Genomic DNA, 19282 nt, shown 5'->3' with positions numbered 1-19282 from the left:
TCCCTCGTTGTGCTTGCTTTTCTGCCCCCCGTTCCCTCGTTGTGCTTGCTTTTCTGCCCCCACCTGTTCCCTCGTTGTGCTTGCTTTTCTGCCCCCCTGTTCCCTCGTTGTGCTTGCTTTTCTGTCCCCCCTGTTCCTTCGTTGTGCTTGCTTTTCTGCCCCCCACCTGTTCCCTCGTTGTGCTTGCTTTTCAGCCCCCCGTTCCCTTGTTGTCCTTTCTTTTCTGCCCCCCGTTCCCTCGTTGTGCTTGCTTTTCTGCCCCGCCCCCTGTTCCCTGATTGTGATCGTTTTTTCTGGCCTCTGTTCCCTGTGTGTGGCTCTGTGTGTGTGTGGGGGGGGGCTCTGTGTGTGTGAGTGTGTGTGTGTGTGGCTCTGTGTGTGTGGCTCTGTGTGTGTGTGTGGCTCTGTGTGTGTGTGGCTCTGTGTGTGTGGTGGCTCTGTGTGTGTGGTGGCTCTGTGTGTGTGGTGGCTCTGTGTGTGTGGCTCTGTGTGTGTGGCTCTGTGTGTGTGGCTCTGTGTGTTTGTGTGTGTGTGTGGCTCTCTGTGTGTGTGTGGGTGCATATGCAATAGGTCTCGCATTTGCAAGAGATTAAGCTATTGACATTGTAAATGACAATGCCATTTATTTATCGGTTTTCAAAACCAACCCATATATAAAAATGGTGTCATTTACAATGCCAATAGCTCTAACTTTGGCAAAGGCGAGACCGTTGCATTGTAAATGCTTGTTGTATAGGTCAGCACTGGCAAAAAGTGAATTGGCAATTACTCAGCAGATTTTTGTATGTGCCTTGTGTATTTGCTCATGCAAAAATTAAATTCACAAGCATCTGCTTGAGGTCGATTGGATAGACAACCCCCACACACGGGGATATTACTTTATTTTAATTTTAAATGTTTGGGGAGGGCAGGCAAAAGGCCTGATACTAACCCCTTAAATGGCATCACATTCTTTCTGTACTGGAGGCCCACTGGAGGACTTGAATCTGCCCCACGGTAAGGCATACAGCTGACTTCACATCAGGAATAGGTTTATTAGAATAAAATTATGGGGACGGGCAAGCAAAGCAGACATTAGGCCTATGCCCCACCCCTAAGTGACCAAACAGTATTTCTGCCCACTGGAGCCTAGGGCGTCCTCGTCAGCATGACCAGCAGAGGAAATGTCGATGTATTTGGGTGTAGTTTTTACATATGGGCTGGCGGAGAGGGGGCATATACCAATTTCCTCCCACTTGTCATGATGAATGGGCGCATTACTTAGGTTCTGGGTCAGCCAACGACCAGGAATCTTCCAAACCCTGGGCAGTTCTGAAACCTACAAACCCAGACAAATCCAGTTTGGTGGGGGTTGCACAGATCCTGCAAAATATTCTTACTCAGGATGCCCTGCAAATGTCAACGTTTGGCTAAAACCATGCATTGATATCTGCGAGGGAAAATTCTGGAATTTGATGCGGTCCATGAAATTCCTACCATCAAACATTTGAATACTTCTACAGGTATAGATGCTACACCACGTGTGGCTAGGCCTACTGCCTGCGACAGAAATGTACTAAACCAGGGGCCATCGAAGACCACACTGACTTCAGATGGTCAGCTTTCATCTGTTGCTCTCACAGGCCCACCTATACAAGTGGGGTACTGTTTTTATTAGGAAAAAGTGCAAGAACGCTGGGTGGTAGGAATTTGGTGGATCACGCAGATGCTGAGGAATGTGAGTAGAATCTGTAATTTTACTAAAAAGTTGAGTTTTGCAGGGTATTACGGGTAAGAAAAGTTTGTGGGATCCATGCAAGTCACACCTTCCTGGATTCTTCTAGGTGTTTAGTTTTCAAAAATGTCTGGGTTTAGTAGGTTTTCCTGAGAGCAGCTTAGCCCAGGCCCAAATTCTGCAGCTATCCACACCACCAATATGGGCATTTTTGAGCCAAAAAGATTGATGCCTCCACATTGTGTACTGGGGCATTTCATTTCAAACCTTCTGTTGATGCCATTTAAAATAAAAGAAAATGTGATTTCTTGCACAGATCTGTTTCTTCATTCACCCAGTTCCATCCAAAGAAATCCACAAACCCTGGGTACCTTTGAATCCCCAACATATGGGGGGAAAGGACACAAACCTGGCCTGGATATGTTTTGAGGAAACGAAGTTATGAAATTTCTGTGCAAAGTGCCCCAGATCACAAAAAAATGGCTCAGCATTGCAGTGGGAAAAGCCTCAGTAAACAAAAGGGTTAAGGATGGGGGCCCTAATTCATTTTCGTGTCGCACCTAACAGTTTAACAAGGATTATCAAATGCTGCTACTACTTTTGGTAAAATATTGATGTACATCAGCCATGTTTTCTGAAATTATGTTACTTTTTATAACTGCACAATAGATTACTAAAACATTTCATTAATGTTGTACATTTTTGTTTAAATTTTCTTCTGAAAGAAACTATTCACAAACTTGTCTTTATGCTTCTGCGTGTATTTTTGCACATCATCATTTAGTATTCTATAAACAGCACAAATTGTTAAACTTTGCAAGCATGTGTGGGTTTTTATACTGGAACCGCGGTCATTAATGCAAGCGTAGCTTACAGGCCCCTGCATTTCCGGAATGCTCACCACAATAGTAATTTACATTAAAGAATCATTTTTAAAACTTTCAACACTTTATACACATGAAGAGTGATATTGCCTTAGCGGTACACGAACCTCTATCCCACAACCATACAGCAGTACTGTAATGTGACAACCACATAGTTTGTGCCACAGGAAGATGGGCCTGGCCTTCTTGTGAACCAAAATAAATATGAAAACTTGTGGTCCTTGACCCCAAACAATATGTTCTTAGCATTGGGCTATATGAATTCCACTCCCTTGCTAATGGTAAGTCAGCAAAGTACCTGAGTAAGTGGAGTGCTAACTGTGCAGATCTGTGTGAGTGATCTGAATTCCAATAGGACTGAACCTTGACAAAGTCGACTCGGCCTTTCATCCTTCCAATGTGGTAAACGAGTACCGATTTCAATTAGGGAATAATAGCTGTAAATAAAAGTGTACTGCATAAAGAGCTTTGGATTAAAGGGCTATAAATGTAACATATTATTAAGGGTTATCTGTTTCAGCCAATGTTGATAAGATAAATGAACTTAAAAGATAAATGAATTTAAAATTAACAGCTGAGTTAACAAATCATGGCTCACACGAGCAAACAACCCTAGGAATCAGATTTAAGGTTTACGGAAATAAAGGCCTATTAGTGCCCCAGACCACACACTGTGTTACAGGTACATAATGTGTGATACTGACTACGAATATTACATTTTTCTTCTCGTATATTTCACTGCACGAAACTGTACTAAAAATACTTTAAAACGACATTAGGCCATTTCAAATGTACCTGAATTGCATACTTTTCGCTACATTACAGCATAAAAAGGACTTAGTTTCTTTTCATTAGACTGCTGACTCAAGTAAACAGATAGGAACCAATGGAACTTACTGGCTGCAGCTTACAGCTTTACTCCACCAGGAGATGGGGCTCTGCTCACTGGTCAGGTACAATATGATGCAGATACATCTATGGGATGCGCACCCGGTGCCCCGGGGGCACCATGGAGGGAGGACCAAGCTTGGCCAATGCACCAAACTCACACTAACAAGGGACGTGAGAGAAGGGCAACGGAGAGTAGTCATCAAAAAGGGAGAGAGCGGAAAAGGGTTTATGAATAAACCACACTGGAAGTGGAGCTCGAGGCAAAATTGACCATCTGGAGGTTGTGCAGGAAGGTAAGAAGGGGATGGGTTCCACAGGAGTCCCCCCATGAAGGTAAAAGCTATCACAACGTGAGACATATGAAAACAGAAGCAACCAAAACGGGGTAAGTACCCCCTATTTAAGGAAAGTATTTTCTTTGCTTGTTCCAAAGGGGCATAAGCATGGCATAACAGGGCAGTTTAAGGGCGAGCTGGCTCTTCTTTGTCAGCGTTTCCCATTTATGGCTTCCTGAGCGTCTTTAAAAAAAGATACTATAATTCTGCTCTAAACCCATCACTAGACCATCCCAATCACAAAACAGCTTTCTAATTCCAAAGCCAATGCAAGGGTCCGACGTCTCATTACAAATGAGGTCCTTATCGCCCTGTGGAGTGTCTCTTCCTGTCCACGTAAAGGAACACAATCCTAGTCAGACCTTTGGGTCTGCGGGTACAGGGCCCCCGTGCTCATGACGAGGTCAGCACGTCAAGAGCTACGGCGCTCATGACGAGCTTCACGCCCGTTCCAATGGAGCGCTCAGCACAGCAGGGGAATCAGCCCAGCATGCGAGCGTTCCATGTAACGGGCGCGGTCATGACGAGCTCAGCTCGTCATGAGCACCGGAGCTCATGACGAGCTGACCTCGTCATGAGCACTCAAGGAGTTAACCCTCACCTGAAGGTGCAGTAAGCAGCTAATTACACAGTTTAGAGCTGACACCAAGTTTCTCAAGTTTAGACAGCTCGGCTGCTGGCACCAACGTATACGTGTCTCAGGGAGAGAGAGCCTTGGTAACAGACAACACGACCAATGCACTTGAACCAACCAAGCAGCACTTTATCAACAATGACACTAAAAACCAACACCATAGAACATTTAACAGAAAACCATCTTAACATAAAACTGCAGGCTACGAACCTATGAGCAACTATCAATGCTCCCTGGGAGTAGTACTATTGCCACATTTTTCTACGATAGAACACCGAAAAAATGTATCAATCTCGGTAAGTCCATGTGCATTGCCAAAAGGAGTATACAGGGGTGCAGCAATGCTAGTGCAGGAACAAAGAACATCACACACATGACCTCTATGCAAGAAGTGCACCTCCACCTTGGATTTGAGATCAGATACCTTTGCAAATTCGAAAGCATCATGCACAAGGCCACGCACCTGATCCCACCGAATAACTGCAGAAGACAATTAAATGATGAAGAATCCAGCAAACCACCCACAGTTTCTGCTAGCTGACATCTTATTTATAAGGAAACTGAAAACCACACAAAATCTGCAATTAGTCATTTCCAGAGAGTGCCTGACCCCTCTAGCTCAAGTGTTTCTGGATAAAGTACACATCATCTCGGTCTCAGAGCAGATGGTCCCCTCCTAGTAAAGTGACAGATTCACAGAGCTGCCCCTCGGGTTCTACTCACCAAGCGCCGGGTCTGGTGCAAGGTGACTCCAGTCACTGGGGTATTGTTTTCTTCTTGTACCGCATCTCACTCTACAATTATCCTTTGTATTCGTGTTTTCTCCAATATAACTTGCTGAACAGAGCTGTGCAACCCGGCCTGGTACTCCTACAATAAATACAGAAATTAACACCAGTAAAGAAAACAAACAAACAGAAACATGATAAAACGAAGAATGACAATGACCCACAAAATTAAGGGGTGGCATATGTAACTTTAAGTAGCTCGGAGACAAGCCTGCTGTGCATTTACATACAAGAAGTGATGAGTAACTAAGGGGAAAGTTTGAGTGTAAGAAAAGAAAACAAACAAAAAATGAAGGAAAGGAAGTTTTTTTCTCATGTTGGGGTCAATTCAAAATCCACCAGGGTTGTGTCTCCTGACAGGATAATATTGTGTGAGTTCTGATGTCGTGCCTGGGTACAAATATTTTTTTGTTGGGATGTTTTGTTGGACATGTTACATAAGGGGAAACTGCCTAGTGTTCAAAATGTGTAGCATATGACTGGCTTTACGAATGGTATTATTATTACTAAAGCTATTGTTAGAGTTTTAGAAAGTGCTGACATGTTGCCTTCTGGACACATCTGAGAGCTTTGCTACATATACCACCTCAAATGATGAAGATTGTTTGCACCTTTGCATCAAGGTAAATAGGACGAGAGCCCTAGGTCAGCCAGTACCGAGCTGATCCTGTAAGGGGTAAGGATGCAGTGGTCACGTGGCAGGTTTGGGCAAGGGTCTGGCATTTGATACTCTGAAATAAACAGGTTAGAAATACTGTTCAACTGGAGTGAAATGTGTTCCTATTCACAGGCGTATTATTTTAACTCACAGCAATTACCACCCAGATACAACTCCAAGACATAACTTATTACTTTAATTAGTTCAACAATTCCCTTGAGACCCTTGCCCAGCGCTTAGGGTTACAGCTAAAGCCATTATTCGAAATCTCTGTGATATTGTCACATTTAGAAGAAAAACAAATTAGCGGTTAGACACCGATGGGCCTCAGTTTTCCTAAATTGTTGCACATACGGGAAATAACTCACGAGATGGGCGTTACTGTCCCTTAAGGCCTTCCGTGGTGACTAATGGCGCCAGGTAATACTAGCTGTTTTCAGACCCTCAGTAATTGGGGTGAACAAATTCCTTCGAGAACCTCGGGTTTCGTGTTGCATAGCAATGTTTGGATTTGATTACATTTGATGTTATTTTGATATCTTAATCCCGAAAGAATAAGGATGGTGTTTGAATGTGAGAAAAATAAACACTTTCGAGGTTAGTGAGCAGTTAACTTTTTTACACGCTTATCCAATTGAAGAATTCTTCCTTCTGTTCTGTGGATGCCTGTTTAAATGTGCCATGGCTAGGTTTTTGCATAGTTGGGTGTTCATCAATTTTTAGGACCTTATTGTCTTTTAGTGCCAGGGAAAACTGAGTGCAATACACACCTGGTGGAAATTGGTTACTGTATGTTTGTGAGCAGTTTCTACACCTCCCTTGTAATTTTATCCATCAGTAATCGGGATTAACGTGCAACTGGGATGCCGTATGGTATTCCACATGCCACATTGTTTGGGCCACACAAGTTATCATTTCCACCTGATTCCAAACTTAACACAACACTCAGAATGCGGCAGTTACTGATTTAAGTTTTCTTGATAGATTTGTGGCTATACCTGATGAAGGGTCTTGATTGGGGGTGGGGCAGGGTGGATCAACAATTGGGAGGGTATATAGTAACAAAACTCACTGGGTTTCTTCTAGTTCATTAATATGCTGCCATATGGACTAATCACTATGAACTCACCATATGTTGTAAATTTGCCTTTGCCCCTTCTTTTTGCACTTTGGAGGCACCAATACATTTAATTGCAAAGAATAGCAGAGAGGAAATACATTATTCTTTCTCTCAATGAGCACTGCTTCTCACCGCGACAATGCAAAAGACCTGTACATTGTAGGCAGAAACTCGACTGGTAATGATAGCAAAGGTACAGAAATGAGTCAGAATACTGTTTTATTGTCAACTTATTTTGTTGGTCAGATTGAGGATATTGCTGCCCACAACATAAAGGGAGTTTTCTAGTACTGAAAAAGTCTGTGACTTTGGTGCTTCTCTCACCTCTTACTGTCTAATCATTCTCCATGCCTTAATGTGATTCACACTGCAACCTAACTGGAACACTGCCCTGGAGCCCATGCACGTCAACCAAATCCCCACAGATGTGTCACACTAACCAGCACTCTTCGCTTCCACACATGCATGCTCAACAGTGGTTTCTCAATGGAAAGTAACTGCACTACCTGAGCCAAACTAATGGCAATGATGCTTTAGCACTGATGAAGATCTCCGGCAAGACCAGCCAAACTACATTAACCAGTACAACGCACATGTGAGCATATGACACACAAACTTTTCCTGGTAGGCAGTGATGGCCTTGATTTGATGGACAAAGTAATTGGCATCTGTACAACATTCAGGTTGTTTTCTTATACTGATAGTGCTTCTCGCATCACTACTTTCCGGTCAGACTCAGCATCTTCATGCTGCACTGGCCTGATGCACCATGATTGGAGCATGTTTCTAGTCCTCAGACACATCACCCAACCTCTCTACATGTGGATCACACTACAATGCTCCATTTATGTCCTTAAAAAGCATGAACCTGCATGGTTTTCTGAAGGTAAAGTAGCAGGACTACCAGGCTATCAAGTGACATCAGTGAGCCACTTGTCAATTCCACAGTGACAGGCAGTCCATTTTGGGGTGAAATGCATAATTTCTCCTTTCGACATAGTGTTTGTACTACTTACTTACCATTGTCTTTCCTTTCGCAAATGATCATTTACTGACACCAATACTTTTAGATAATATCTTTCTCGTTGAGTACATACCCTCTCTCTCTTTAGACATTGTGCAGCGTATAATTGACTATATAAAGTTCACTCACTCATAGAATCATCTCTGTTGAATGGTTGGTTAGACTAAGTCAAGTGCAGGAGTGAGGAATAGAGTTCTACAGAGCATGGGGGATTGAATTTGAACGAATGTATGTATATTACCCCAATCGTCTAATGTTTCAAAACTGTGTAATGTAAAGAGCTCTGATACCCTCTTGAGTCATGTTCGCGCTATATAACACTTTATACATAAATAAATAAATATACACGGAAGCACCAAACTACTAATGATCCAACTTTAACAATGTGAAAAAGGACTTTGGTATATGACCAAATTCTTGAGACAAGTACATCTTTGTACAGATATCCTACAGCAAAGAGAGCCCACACTCTATGACCTCACATATTACATCACTCATGATATGTAAAATCACATCACCCATTAGGTATTAAAAAAATATATATTTCTCAAATTACAAATGAGTACCGCTGTCCCCAGGAAACAACCTTTACAACACAACTTTTACAACCCACTACCATTACAACTAAACTTTTACAACGCAACATCCATTACATCGCATGCCATTACAACGCAACCATTACAATGCATGACACTACAACGCATACCACTACAACGCATGTCATTACAACGCATAACATTACAACGCATAGTACCCTTACACTATCCAACACGTACCCTACTGTTGCACCCCCCTGGAGTTAGAATAGTAATTTGTACTCCTACACTATCCAACACTTACCCTACTGTTGCACCCCCCTGGAGTTAGAAAAGTAATTTTGACCCCTACACTATCCAACACTTACCCTACTGTTGCACCCCCCTGGAGTTAGAATAGTAATTTTTACCCCTACACTATCCAACACTTACCCTACTGTTGCACCCCCCTGGAGTTAGAAAAGTAATTTTTACCCCTACACTATCCAACACTTACCCTACTGTTGCACCCCCCCTGGAGTTAGAATAGTAATTTTTACCCCTACACTATCCAATACTTACCATACATGCAATATAATGTTATGCGTTGTAATGGTATGTGTTGTAAAGGTAGTATGCGTTGTAATGGAATGTGTTGTAAAGGTAGTTTTTAAAAATGTGTTGTAATGGCATGTGTTGTAATGAAATGCATTGTAATGGATGTTGCGTTGTAAAAAATGCCTTGTAAAGGTATGCGTTGTAAAAGTATGCGTCATGCATCCCTGTCCCCAAGGTCTTGAGGGGTCTTAAGCAGTACATGACGAGGTAGCAATTAACAGTGAACTGACTAACTGGCGGATTTGAGTGATTTTTATAAATGTTAGTTTTTTTTCTTCTTTCAACAACTAAGTTTAACATTACTTTAACGTAGGGATTTTTGCAGTGAAAAGAAATGTATATATTTAGACACATATATTTTCACTGGAAAAAACCAACAGTTAAAGTGACATTCATTTAGGTGAAAATGTCAAGTGAAACATAACATTTTAAACTCTAAAAAACACTGAAATTCACCAGCTAATGCGCCCAGTAAACAAAGCAGCTGCAAGGCCCTAACCCCTCCAAAGCAGTGGTGCATAACCTGTGGTCCAGTAACCTCTGAAGGTCCGCAATGCCTCTTCAGGGAGTCCACGACTGTTTTACAAAATTAAATAATATTAAAATTAATAAAACAAATGAATAAAGTATATACAAATAAATAAGCAAAACCGAAAATGTAAAGACTTTCAAATTTTATTGTGGTTTAAACCAAATGAATATTACAATATTACAATATTTGGGGAATTGTTTGCTTAGGCTGTGAGGTCCCCGGCTCTAGAGAAATTTGTGAAAAACAATGTGGCAAATTTACACTCTCAATAATGCCTTAAATGAAGTTACCCCTACTATATAGCCATATAGATTCCACGGGCCCACACTCTTTAGTGGAGAGACAGAAATCAAATGAAGGGGCCTAACACTGACAGCATGTTTGGGAGGGTAGTCAACTACAACTTTGTATGGGACGAGCACCTACACCTGGTGAAACTGAATACATTTTAACCCAGACTAGCATTCTATGCTGGAGAGGTTGTAATGCAGAAAGGGATTTTAGACATATTTGGTGGAGTTTTCCACAAATTAAGCCATTCTGGGCAGCAATCCTCGCTGCCATGAAAGAGATGTTGGTCGGCTTCTACTCCAATATGCTTAAGCATTAAACTAACCCTAACAGAATATTACACAGGAACAATCTGAGGGCAGCACAGATTCCAGTGGCAACCCATTGGAAGAAAAATGATCCCTCCACATTGTGGTAATATCGTATCTGGAATTTATTAGCTGTAGATAAAACTCTCATTCGCCTTAGATGATGGCTACCACAATTTTCACGCAGTCTGCGGTTTGCTGTTGAGATATTTGTAACTGAGTCCCACTGACCCTGTGTTATGTCCAACTTGTAAAACTACTTCAATATTGAAGTGAACATAACATACAGTGTAACAAGATGACGATATGGAAGAAATGCTATGCAACACTGTAGGCTCTGTTCTGTACTGACCTATGTTACTATGATGCAAGATATGGACTAATGTTTGATTACTGCTCTGTATAAAGGCCCTATGATTGTATGCTCCAATTGTTGAAGAGTAGGGCAGGAGGGCGTAATAAGGTTAAACTAGTTTTAAACAGGAGACACTTGTTTATATACTCAGTGTATAAACAGAGCAAAAGTACGATTTTAAGGAGATAAGAATATTGTATTGTATTGTAATTGCATTTATATAGCGCTTACTACCTCTGACGAGGCATCTAAGCGCTTTTTCGGCAGGTAGCACGCTACTCCGGGACCCATAGAGGATTAGTGTTGAATTAGTATAGTGAATCATGCAAGTACATTTTAAGTCGTGGATAGGTTAGTCAGTTATTTGGATTTGGAATGATAGCAGAAGGATAGAGGAGGAAAAAAGGTTTGTATTTATATAGCGCTTGTTACCCCTGATGGTCTGTCGAAACATGCTATTCAGGAAGCCCATAAAGGATTAGGGGGAAATTAATATGGTGAAATATGAAAGTAATTTCAGTGGTGGATATTAGTCAGTTATTTGGAGTGAGAAGGATAGCGGAGGGATAAAAGGGGACATCAGATTGCGGAGGGATAAAAGGGGAAGAAAGGTTTGCATTCATACAGCACTTGTTACCCCTGATGGATGTTGAAGCGCTTTTCTGGCGAGTAGCACACCACTCCGGAACTCATAAAAGATTAGTGTTGAAAATTAGTATAGTAAAATATGAAGTGATTTGAGTAGCGGATATGTTATTCAGTTATTTATGTAGAGAAGGGTAGGTGGCGGGATAGTGAAGGGAAAGAGGTTTGTATTTATATAGCGCTTGCTACCCCTGGCTTTCCTCTTCAATACATATTGCCTCCATCATTAGGGCCTCTTGATGGCGCCTTTAATTCAGCTTGTAACACACCATATTTAAAGGGGGTGGAGTATGATTTTCATGAAAGCACTTTAGGGTGTTGTAAAAAGAACATTTAAAAAAATGTTTTTAAAGAAAGTTTATTGGATATGAGTATAAGACATAACATCAATAAAATACAATATATAAATATAATATAGTGCAGATATTTCATATAGGAGAAAGAAACGGAGAGGGGAGAGGAGGTAGAAAGGGGGGTAGAAGGATATATCAAATGATGAAGCTGGTCTTGTAGTTAAAATACAACAGTTGAATTACACTCATTCCTATAGTAGTAACTTCTGTTATAACCAAGATATAAAACAAAAATTGTTACTATATTTAGCTGCTGACAGAGACTTCTCTATTTTAGTTTCTTTGTATACTGGTTTCTTCGGGTTTGCTTGGGATGCCCATCCCTCTCAGCTTGCCTCATGATATGGGATTGCTTCGGGCAATAACTGAAACAATTTGTTAATATAAAACTGATTCATAAAAGGCAAGTCCAGTAGCTGAAACCAGTAAATCTAGCACAAAAGTAAAAGCACCAGGCTTATTACATCAGCATACACTATACACATTAAGGGAATAAGGGCCCACTTATTTCTCAAATCATTCAGCAAATTGTAAGTCAGTAGTACAAATTGTATGTTTAATTTAGTCAGTTTTAAGTGTCACTATTTTCAATGTTGATTATTTCAAGGATTATTATATTGGTCAACGTGAGTCTATTAAGTCTGAATGCTAAGGGACTATTTGAAAGAATGCCAGCTGTGAGAGCAGCATTAAAATAACCTCAAAAATTCACTGAAAAACACATAGCTTAAAGTGATGTTATAGTTAGATGAAAATGACAGTAAAAAAGTAATATTTTAAACTCAAAAAGGTACTGTAATTCCCCGTCATATTTTAATGAGCAAACTGGAATTTGTTCCCTACCATGCCCCGTGCCCTACACAACCAATATGCACTTTGAGAGGTCATAAGTAGAGTATCTTGGGGGAACAAGTTCTTACATTTTCACCTAACTATAATGTCACTTTAAAATTTGGTTATTTCAATAAACTTCGGAGGTTTCTTTTTTTTTATGGAAAGTGAGATATTTCTACAATGCCTCACTAAGATATCATTTTGACTTTTGTTTTTTTCAATGAATTTTTAGGGTTCAGTTAGCACCGGAGCCCAATCCTATGTGGAAGTGGGGGCCAAGCCCCCCACCCCTCCCCGACCCCCACCCCATATGTTTTTTTGTAATTCATTTTCCCAGACCCTCGTGGCTCCCTCATGAGTTCCGCAGGATCAGAGCAACCTCCAAACATTTTCTTTTCTATTTTTGGGCCCAGGGGATGGTCCACAGGACTGGGTGGGGTGTAATTCTGTTCAGCCTTTTTCTCTTGATTGATGTTCAGAAATTCCCATTGAAGTTGCACGGGAGGGGACGTGTTTTGGGACCCTACTTTTTCTCATCCCCTGCTTGACAGATCACCCCAAAACCTTCGAGGAGGGAGCTGAGATTGATGACCTTTTTTTTGGGACAGTTTTGTGAAGATTCAAAAGGTGCAAAAATTATGGGATGATCCATCAAGTGGGGAATGAGAAAAAGGGTTTGGTCTCAAAATGCATTTGCCCTGTGCAATTTCCATGGGAAAATGTAATAGTGATACAGCAAAAACTACTGAGAGAAATTACATCAAATTCTGCAGAAAGCTAGAGCTTTACCCAGAAAGCGTGCTTTGGTGTAAATCCGTTCAGTAGTCTTTGAGACATTAAGCTTAAAAATGCATGTGTATACATACAGATGCAGTAGTACCGCCGTTCCACCTCCTGCAGATCACAAGATAAGATCCGATTAGCCGACAAGGATGTTGGCAGCCATTTTAAGATGCTGGGATTAAGTCCCCTGTCACAAAAGAAATACTGTGGCGCAGGGTAGGGATACCGTTTGTTTCTGGGAAAAATACAATGTGGTAGAAGTTTGACAGGTGGCCATCATAATTGATATGTCAAACTTTTACAACATTAATACAAACCACTGTGACATTGGTTTCCTTCTAATATTTAGAGTTGTCCACAGGGCTGAAGGACAATAATACATTTGATGGGCGGAGGACCCTAGGTATGGCAGGAGTAAACTACTATGCCATACTGACGGACATAACCCCACCCTCCAAATTATAATTAAGCCCTCAAATGTAAGCAGCAAGAAGCAACTCCTTCTTGGCCTCTCCTATATTTGACATAACAATTAATTCCTGTTACTGACACAGTGTCTCATTTGTTTAATTCGCTTTCAATGTATGTACCTTCACTGTCGCTTAAACACCCCTCTATTTTGATGGATAAATAGGATTTCTTTACATTTTGAGATTGATGTTTTACCACATGTGTTCTAACTTGAGATGAGAATGGAATTTCATGGATGTAGATTATCCAAGACAATTACAATTAATATTTTATTCGCGAGAATACTTTTAGCAACCAAAACTAGTGAAGGTAATTTGTTGCCTTTTTTCTATCCACTCCTTATTTGAGGGTTTGACACCAAATCACACTCATATTTATTGCTGTTTTAAAACAATACAGTCAAACACTTCTGTGCTGTTTCCTGTTCCCAAATGTTGGGTATCATGGGAGCAACAACTCTCTTTCCTAGAGATTGAAACATTCATTTACATTAGCAAACTCATTAGGCCTTGCATCTACAACAATGGCAGCCCTCTTTTCATGACGCGCAGAAAGTGATGGGGGGTATATGATGCTGTTTGTAGCCTGCGTAAATAGAGTCCCTCTCCTTGAAACATCAATGCAACGCATTGGTCCTATTGGCTAAAAACGATCAATTGGCAACTGGCTAGAGCTCATCTAAACTGTATACATCATGAATGACAAACAAGCAACCTGTGGCTTACCAATGTGTGATGATGCATACATCAATGACACTAAACACAACAAATAGCTGAGGCGGTCTAACCTTTTGTCGCGCTCTCTAGCTTCAAGTGACAGCTGAAGTTGAATCTGCCAGACCAAATAAAAGGGAAACACATAGAGTGATCCTGAAAACCACAAAATTAAGCGTTGCTAAATCTTTCAAAACTATGGAGGCAAAACATGTGGCTTTTTAATACAACCTTATTGTTGCTCCAATACGCTGGACTACTTGTGGGGGAAAACGTGCTGCTCTGGTTAGTGAGCTAGATATTAGAAAGTACTGCAAGTGAACAACAGGTCAAGCAGCTGACGCAAAGGAACAGAATGGACCAATAAGCTGCAAGCCTGACTCCAGATCAGACAGTATGCCCTCACTTCAACAAAATGAATCAAAACAGTGTATCATAGTTTCTGGGGCCAGAATGAGCAATGCCAGAAACAGACTGAAACTGTTCCTTTTACAAAATGCTGATGGTGGCACACCCTTGTACACAATGTATATGTTGGACGATCAATAAACACACACATAAAAACATTTAAGAAATTAAATGGATACCGATCTGACTGCAAAAGGAGCACTGTTAGATATATCTACAGATGTAAAGCAAAGATGCACACAAACAATGAATCTCATAATTGGACTAAAGCACATTTTAGCACCAGCACTTCTAGTTAGGAATTTCAATCCACAAACAGGAATTTACACAGATTGTAGACTTGTAGACCCTGTGTATCATTCTCCCCCAGATTTTCACCTGAAAGCAGTTGAAGTTCCTGGGTGACAAGAAGTGGGTGTGTGGGGTTAACATGCGCTTTAACCTCTGAAGGGTCCAAGTATTTGCTATGAAGGCTCCATAAGATTTACAAAGAATCTCGTAATCAAAGCATTACAGGTTAAAGCAGGCCAAACGATACCATATTACATTTAATTTGAGTTTAAGCAAGTTAATTTGAACCTAATTTTAATTTCAAACCAAGCATCTTTCAAACTATTTTTTATACAAACTCAGATTTATGAAGGAATTTTCAGAAGTCAAACCACAGCAACATGTCCCGAATCGCCACAAAACAAATGGGTTTAACACATTGCGAAAAAAAAACCTGCTCCTGGGTATTCTAACCATATAAGCTTCTGCAAAGGAATTATGTAGAATTGTGGATGTGGCATTTTCCGCAGGATTATGACTTCCAACATTTGACACATAACCCATCCTCTACTGATTAGTCTGCAGATTTGAGCTCTCTGTCTCTCAAATGCGTCAAAAGTTACTAAAAAGAAAAAACTCGTGACTGCGTATTGCTGCGCAGTGGAAGGCCCTTTGCAAACTTTGAGGCATATTTACAAGTTATGGTGCATCTCTGCAAATCAGCAGGGATGCGCCAGAACTGATGCGTCACGCAATTCCCTCCTTGCGCCACTACAGATGCGCCGCATTTACAATGCGGCGCACCATGGTGCAAGGAAGGGCAGATGCGTGACACATCTTGTGGCGTACGGGCGGCGCATTGCTGGAGTCGCGTCGCAAGCGCGATGCTACTCTTGCAATGCACAGGGGCCACCCATACATAACGTGGTGCGTCACTCCTTACACCTGCTTCAAGCAGGCGTAAGGATTTAACGCAGCAGCGTCGTAAAACTGACTCAGTGAAATCTTATAGATTTCACTGCGTCACTTTATCGAGTCGTTCCTGCGAGGGAACGCCCACATGAAACCTGACACAGGTTTCATGTGGCGCAGGGCTTTACAACGTGACGCATTTGCCTAGATGCGTCGCATTGTAAATAAGTCGCAACATGGAGCATTGTTTACACCGCCTCTGTGTCACAAAAGTGACGCAACGGCGGCGTAAAAGTGTCGCAAGGGGCACGTAAATCTGCCCATTTGACTGCTCCCCTTTCTGTTGCTTATTTTGTATTTGGGTATTAAACTGCTACGTGTGAGGTTAAACCTTTGCCCAGACCATGTTAACCTGTGAAAAAATTACTAAATAAGAAAGCAATACCATCACAAAATGTGCCAATTACACACCATAATAACTTGTCTTCTCTTGATACATAGTCAATCCTGCCACATAATTGTCTCCTTACCCTGTGCATAGGTGCAGTGGCTCTGGGGTAAAGTAACAAGTCTCCTTTAGGAGGACTCATGCCTATATTGCCACTTCTCAAGCCATCAAAAATGAGTTATAATCCAGCCACCCCAAGCGGAGCATCTTTTGATACATGGTTGAGGCGTTTGCTAGCCTTCTGCTTCATTTCCAGAATGAATTAGGAACACACATGGGAAATATCAATACTCGGTGCGATCAAAAGTAGTCTATTTTGGTGAGCCAAACTAGAAGAAAAGATGATGTGCTCCATGGCATACTTTAAGGGCTTCCATGTACCACAGGTCCAAATAAGGCACAATTCACTTGAAGCATGCCCTGTTCTGAGGTGAGCATGAATAAGTAAGCCCCTGTTTTCCATTTTGAGTGGATTTATTTTACAGTCCATTGAAATGCTACATTTGAATTTCTACTATCCAGGAGTAATATATGCACCACCATCACAAAGTATGCGCATTATACTTTTCAGTTCATCGCTAGCTGCTCTTTAAATATTCTCCGGTCCTTTCATAAGTAGTATTGGACACACCATAACCACACAATCCTTTTTCATAATGCACTGCGGCCAAGAAAACAAGAATCAATTTTAGAGTCAAACGCAGGTTATAACTTCATTGAACCAGATATTATTAGGTTTTTCGTGCTGCAGGCAGGGCAGGATCCAGGCACATATTGCAAGGATGAATGCAAGCAAGCAACATAAATAAAATAAAATAAACTATTCTTCCCCTCGAGAGATTAGAAGATGAGGATTACAGTACAAATTACATTATATTACATTACATAATATTATTTTATACAATGTTAGATCGAAAATGTGGCATAGTGGCTAGGGCTGACAACTTTGAGACCCAAGTTCAAATCTCAGCCTCAGCCCTGGGCGCAGCTGTGTGATTCTTTACAATTCATTTAATCTCTCTGATCCTAAATGAGTTTACAATGGATCTCTGTAATCCCAACTTGATGTACAGCTCTTCCCTGCTTCCTAGCTAGGTTCGCACTATATAAATACTGATGCAACACATTACAAAAGAGGGGAAACATAAAGGGGTGCTCACCGGGCCTACAACATAAGGCAACACCGGTCACCGAATGCAAAGGTTCTGACCACATGCAAACTGAAAGGCAGGAGTAGATTTAAAACTGCACTTGCAAGAGTCTTTACTCTGGTAGCAACTTTGCTAGATATTGATTTGAGGCTCCAGCATGCTTTATTTGACTAATTTATTTGATTTGGTTTCATTACACAATTGTGAAGCGTGTTCGAAGCAATCAAGCATTTCTCAATACTATTTCTACATTATCCACGGTAGAACTGGGTGCCTCGGAAGAGCTACAGTAAATAAACAAAGAAAATTCGGGGGCAGTCAGAGGATTTAGTAGGAAGCTTGAAGGTCGCCCCTTAACTGCTACCCTTAATGTGTACAAAAAGAAGGCCGTGCATCCATGGCAGAGATAAGGGGTTATGTCTACAGAAATGTACTGACACCAACTTCTCTGTAAAAGGAAGAACTCGTCGTTCCTATGCAACTGCCAAACTAGGCACCTTCTACTTGAAAGACTTGGGCTATCAATAGGGAACGGGTTTCAGTACAACTACTATCATATGTGGGAGCGGACACAATTGTTCAATAAAAGGCCATCTCAAGACTTAGGGCAAAGCTAGAGAAAATTAGCAAATATTCTGAATTTCAAATTCAATTAACTGACTACAATTATTGGAGGAGTAATGTGGCACATATATTAAATCAGAGACCTTTGGTGTCAAATACTAATGCTGCCAAACCACATTCAAGTATTGAATGTGTATCTTGGATGGGGTTCAAGTAAATATTTCTTGCGGTAAAGAGAGTGACGGGGATGATTACAGTGGTGATGCTCCAAACAGGTCTGAATTGAGACTCAACAGTGATTGTAGGGTGACTGATGCCACAGCGAAGGGAGGAAAGCATATCAAGAGCTATTCGACATACTTAAAAAGGTTACCTTTAAAGACTGAGAGAGAAGGGGATATGTATCCTGTGAATTGCAAGTGTAATAAAAGGTAGCCACAATACAATTGCTCTTTTTCTGTTTTTGTTGCCTTATTTTTGAAACTCATTGAAAGAAGGTGGTTTAATGACTGTTAATAAAATATGGTCACAAAAATAAGATCATGAAAACCTTTCTGGTCACAACAAGTTGTAGTCCATGTGGAGATCCTAGCTGTTTCTGTGAATGCCTCCACCTAAAGCACTCTGACTCCTAGAAGTTGAAACACTCTGATAAAAGTGTCTCTCAAAAATTTGCACAAAGTGTCTGGAAATAGTGAGAAGAATATCTGGTGCTAGAGTACATAGACATCCCAATAGCCAAAGGGCTAATGCACCTCAAATGGTTTGTTGAAGAGCTAGCTGCTAAGATTTAGAGGGGTCAACCCAAGCGAATCAATGTAGAAGTGATGTATAAGTGATGTCGTGAGCAGATGGCGTCCAAAGTATCGGTATTTAAGAGGCACGCCTTGCTGAAAATCGGTAGCAACTGTAAAATACAATAATGTTTGTTAATAAATTCACCACAGTCAGACAGATCAAACATAGTTTGAAGAATAGGACATTATTAGCATATGATGCAGAACCAAATCAATTGTTTGTGGAGAGAAATAGTTTTCCGTGTTTGAGGAAGAGGATAATTGTG

General features: G+C 41.0%; 1 protein-coding gene across 1 annotated transcript in view; it reads right to left on the bottom strand.

Moving 5' to 3' along the window:
• SFMBT1 (Scm like with four mbt domains 1) overlaps positions 1 to 19282 on the bottom strand; it is a 478713-nt gene that overhangs the window by 392227 nt on the left and 67204 nt on the right. Inside the window, exon 2 of the mRNA XM_078661640.1 lies at positions 5182 to 5328. The gene's annotated coding sequence lies outside the window, so the exon portion shown is untranslated. The remainder of the gene's footprint in view (positions 1 to 5181; positions 5329 to 19282) is intronic.

This window comes from Lissotriton helveticus, chromosome 9, assembly GCF_964261635.1.
Source record: "Lissotriton helveticus chromosome 9, aLisHel1.1, whole genome shotgun sequence".
NCBI lineage: Eukaryota > Metazoa > Chordata > Amphibia > Caudata > Salamandridae > Lissotriton > Lissotriton helveticus.
Note: the sequence above shows the minus strand (reverse complement) of the source record. Positions and strands in the feature narration are given on the sequence as shown.